Below are 4,797 nucleotides of genomic sequence, written 5' to 3'. Positions count from 1 at the left end.
GCCTGAGAATGATATGGTGACCCCGGGAAGGTGCTGGGGGAAGGAATAGGGGTCAGGGGGTCCCCGCCCCAGGCTGGGCCTTGGTCTGAGCTCTGCCACTCCCACGCCTCCATCAGCAACACCCAGCCACTCCACTAGCCTGTTGGCATGTTTAGAACCCAACTCAGGATCTCCCCAGATCTGGACCCCGGAAAGCTTCACCCACTCCAGCCGGACCCTCCTGTCATCATCCCCATTGCTCCTTCCGCACACTGAATCCATCTCCGAATCCCACTGATCTTCCCTCTAAACATTGTTGGGTCCCCTCCTCTTCTGTCCAGAATCCAGATCCCCATGAACTGGCCAGAGCAAGGCCCCAGCTTCTCTCATCTGGATCTTCACCCCAGCCTCCTCCCAGGTCTCCCGAAAGCCATTCTGGCCCCTTCCAATCTGCTCTTCCATGACAGCTAGACAGATCTTTTCAAAATGCCCCCAACTTAGAGCCCTTCCTTCTGCTCCCTGAAGTGGCTGCCAGGAGTAGGGGTGCTCTGAGGTCTCATCCCCACTTCCCCTAGGCCACACCAGCCTCCAGCAATTCCTTCAACACGCATACCCAGAGAAGTTCCCCCTACTGCTAGTAAACTCACTTATACTTTAGTGCTCACCTCAAGTAGCACTTCCTCCAGGAAGCCCTCCAGAGGCCCCCAGGTTAGGTTAAGCCCTATGTTATGGGCTGACACCCAGGCAACTCTTCTCATTTTGATGGTCACACTTGTCATTTTACTTTCTATCACATGTGATTATTGGGTTATCATCCATCTCCCACATGGACTGGGAGCATCCTAAGGACAGGGACTGGGTGTGTGTGACCTCGGCCATCACGGAGGCATCTTCACAGCCCCTGACCACAGGCTGGCTGATCCATCCTAGATCCCTAGGATGCATGATTTTGACCCCACGTGAGACTCGCCTCCCTTGCAGACTTCAGGACTTAATACCCTATGTATATTGTGAATTACTACAGGAATTTCAAGAAAAGATAGGAATGTCTATAGCAGAAAACCCTAACCCACAACTTGGCCTGGCAATAATCATCTGGGAAGGATGCAGGTCTCGTGGGCTGCCAACGGTCTCCGCCCCCAACCCCACCCATCTGGTATCCACATGTACGCCACACCTGGGGCGCAGCCAGGTAGGGCAGGAGGGGCTTGACCTGAAAGGCCACTTGGTCTGATGAATGTGGCTGCCTTTGAACCATTTATGGAAATGGAGGGGAGGGGTTAGGGACAGAAGCCTCTTCAGCTGTACCTGGCTTTTAGGGCTTGACTGAAAGGGGAGGCGGGGGTTAGGATGAGTGGGTCCGAGCACCGAACCACACATACACGGGGACCCGGGATGCCCATGGCCGAAACAAGTGAAATGAAGTGAATCTACAGCACGAACAACTTCTGTGAGAACAAAGGAGGGAGAAAGGCGGGTGAGCTCCCTGGGAAAGAAGGTGTGTGTGGAGAACTTCACATTTTCTTAAAATTAGGAAGTTAGAGATGATCTCTATTTGCAAAACTGTTAAGGGGAAATTAACTTAAATTCTAACACATAAGGACTTCAATTAGAACAAAAGAAAAATTTTCGGAATTTGAAAATGGCCACTAAGCAAAAGAATTTGCCTGAACCACAGGACTGAGGTCCTGATGGTGGAATCCTCGGCATGTACAAGATAGCGAGAGAGATGTTTTTAAGGCCAGGGGTCCTTCCCCAGGCCCCGAGCTAAATGAGATAATTTATGTAAAGTGCTCATCATGGTTCCTGACACTCAATTAATGTTAGCTGCATTATTATTATTATTATTATTATCACAGGTGCCTATCCGCCCACGTAAATGATCTTTCTACAACTCCCTACAAAACTCTGAGCTCTCTTCGTCCCCACCCATTTCCTGCAGAGAAGCTGGGCCTCCTTTCACTGCTCCAGCCCCTCAGCATGTTGGGAATAGGAGTCTTACGAATGATTTGCAAATTCGCGTTGTTTCCATTCTAGTAGCCACTGTCATTCACATGGCCGAATTCATAGGAGTTTACAGTTTCCAAAGTGCTTCTGTGTAGGTGTTAGACACAATAGTGAGTGGGGGAGGAAAGGTGCAGGGAGGTGGCAGACCTGGGGCCGGGCCTTAGCTCCTGAGACTTTCAGAGCTGAGGCCAGTGTGTCCTCACAATCTCAACCTGGCTCAGCACGGCCTCTCCGAACCCACCTAGGGTTACCATGGCGGCCCCCACAGGCCACCCAGAGCCCATCACGGAGCCCTGCCCCCACTGGCCCCTGGAAGCTGACTGTACTTCCTCCCCGGGAACACCAAGGCCGCCCAGCAGGTGGACTACACTGTTTCTCTCCCATGGTGTTTCCCCAAAATTAAATTAGTTGAAAATCAGGAGCTATTCCATCAAAATTGGGATTTTTAGAAGACACAGGACTATTTGGCCGGAATTTCTGCCTGGCTCAGCTGGGCCTTGCAAAACAGGGCCCGGGTTCCCCAGGTCCCATGGCCCCCCAGCAGCCCCTTCACCCCATCATTTCACATGTGCAACACATGACGCATGACATGATGGTATGTCTGTGTGTCAAAATCTGTCTGGGTTTGCACCCCCATTGTCCTGGGTATGTGTATGTGTGTGACAGTCATTTGATAATTTTTTACTGGGCACCTACTACGTGCCAGGCACAGTGCTAGACTCTGGAAATGTAAGTGAATCAGGCAAGCACAGTTCCAGCCCTACTGTCTCCAGGGGGACAGATGTGAAACAAAGAGTCACAGGAATGGATAATTAGAGACAGACATGCAGCCAGCAGAGAAAAGTAAGCATGCTGGTTGAGTCACAGGATCGAAGGAGGCCTTGTGAGCTCAGGGCTGAAGGAAGAGAGAGAACAGTTTCCTAGGCAGAGGGGCTGGCCTGTGCGAAGGCGGGAAGGGAGCCAGGATTGGGAGCTGAAGGGGAGCTCGGTCAAGCCAGATGAGGCAGCCCAGAGGGTGAGCGGAGAGCACAGAGCCTTGAAGGTGACAGAAAAGTTTCAGCTTCTCCTAGACTGCAAGAAGCCACGAAGGGTATCTGCTTACAGGTGTCAGCCAAGTCCACGGCCCTGTGTTTAAGAACAGTCATGTGCGTGATGCTGTCTGCAGGAGGAGCTGGGTTTATGACTGTGAGTTCCCTAACTGAACCCCGGGAGCCCCACCTGGTACAAAAATCGCAGCGGCTGAGGGTGGGGGAGTGATTGCACAGCCACACCGAACACATTTATTTTATTTAACTAATAAGCATCTTTACATTCTGCTCACGTGTGGCTCAGCAGCCTTGAATTCTAATCCCCTAAATCAATTAGATTATTCTCTCCTTTGCCTGAGATGCTCCTTAAACCCCAAACAAAATCATAGGAGCGTTGTGATGAACGGAGTGTAAAAATATACACAGAGATCTCTACCTGCCTGGGCTTAACTGGTGGGTATTCGGACAAGAAACAGGGCACTACATATGGGTGTGCCCTTTGCCGAGAGGACGAGGGTGAGGGGCGGCGGGGTAGAGAGGGGGTGGACCAGCAGCCACCATTAACTGGAAATGGCTCAAATTTCCAGATCCTAACTCCAAAAGGCCCTGGGACAGACAGACAGCACAAATGATGCCGTGAAGGCCCAGTTCTCTCATCTGCCCACCTCTTGCCTGAGGGTCTGCAAGAGCCTCTTCCCTGGCCTCCCTGCCTCTCCTCTGCCACCTCCAATGCCTGGCACAGCACTCCCATGCTTCCCAGTGCCTACTCTACACTGTGACTTCTGCTGCGGCTCCTCTGTACATCTGTGTCTAATTGGCCTTGGGGTCATGAGCTCCCAGAGTCCTTGAAAAGTTGTGGAAGCAGCAGAAAAGAGTGAACTTGGAGGCCACTCAAAACACACATCCATACCCCTGCAGGCACCTGAATTTTCCGAGTATGTTGCTGGTAGACTTCTAGCTTCCTACCAGGCTGACCTTATGTCCCATGCACACACCAGCCTGGTACCACGGCCACACGTGTCCCCAGTCTGGTTCCCTCTACTAAGTCCTTTTTGCCTCCTTTCTCAATCCTGCCTGCCTCTTCCAGGTCCCTCTTCATATGCCCCTCCTCCACAAAAACTGTCACTCTCTGAGCCCCTCAGGTCCCCTATGTCACTGGGCTCCAGCATAGCTGGGAGACGGAGCTCGAGGCAGCTCAGCCACACCATGACACCAAGTCTTTGACCCCTCCAAGGCTGAGTTGCCCCACCTGTAAAATGGGTGAATGCTTGCCCTTCCCTACAGAGGTGTAGCAATGATAACGAGTCAATGCGTAGGAAGTTCCCAGCCAGTCCTGAAATGCTTTGGCCATAGTTCCCCCGCCCGCCTCACCCCCGGGAGCCAGATGACCCAAGTGACCGTGAGATGCTGCAGCTGTCAGTCATGATGGGCCGGAAAAAAAAGCTGGCTCAGTCTCATTAGACCCTGTTGGTCCTGAAATAAAAAATGCTGCTGAGACAGACACGAAGCATCAGGGACGCACACAGCCTTGGCTCCCGACAGGAGAGAATGTGTCTTCTCCCTCCCTGTCATTTTTTGTGCCTGTCATTCAATGAACTTGAAAAATCTCTGACTTTTAAAAAACAGAGCAGAGCCATTTTTTCCCGTTCTGTTTTTCTTCTCCATCTTTTTCCCCAAGCTTCCTGCCGAACCGGACCAAAAAAAAAATTTTTTTTTTAAATTACAGCTGTGTCCTCCATTAGAGCCTTGTGAGAAGTCATTATCAAAACTCACACTTATTTTG

At 51.4% G+C, this 4,797-nt stretch overlaps 1 protein-coding gene across 1 annotated transcript in view; it reads right to left on the bottom strand.

Annotated features, from left to right (window-relative positions):
* The window catches only part of VSTM2L (V-set and transmembrane domain containing 2 like), a 32,196-nt gene that overhangs the window by 4,468 nt on the left and 22,931 nt on the right, over positions 1 to 4,797 (bottom strand). The window lies entirely within an intron of this gene.

Source organism: Pteropus alecto, unplaced genomic scaffold, assembly GCF_000325575.1.
Source record: "Pteropus alecto unplaced genomic scaffold, ASM32557v1 scaffold45, whole genome shotgun sequence".
In the NCBI taxonomy this organism is placed as follows: domain Eukaryota; kingdom Metazoa; phylum Chordata; class Mammalia; order Chiroptera; family Pteropodidae; genus Pteropus; species Pteropus alecto.
Note: the sequence above shows the minus strand (reverse complement) of the source record. Positions and strands in the feature narration are given on the sequence as shown.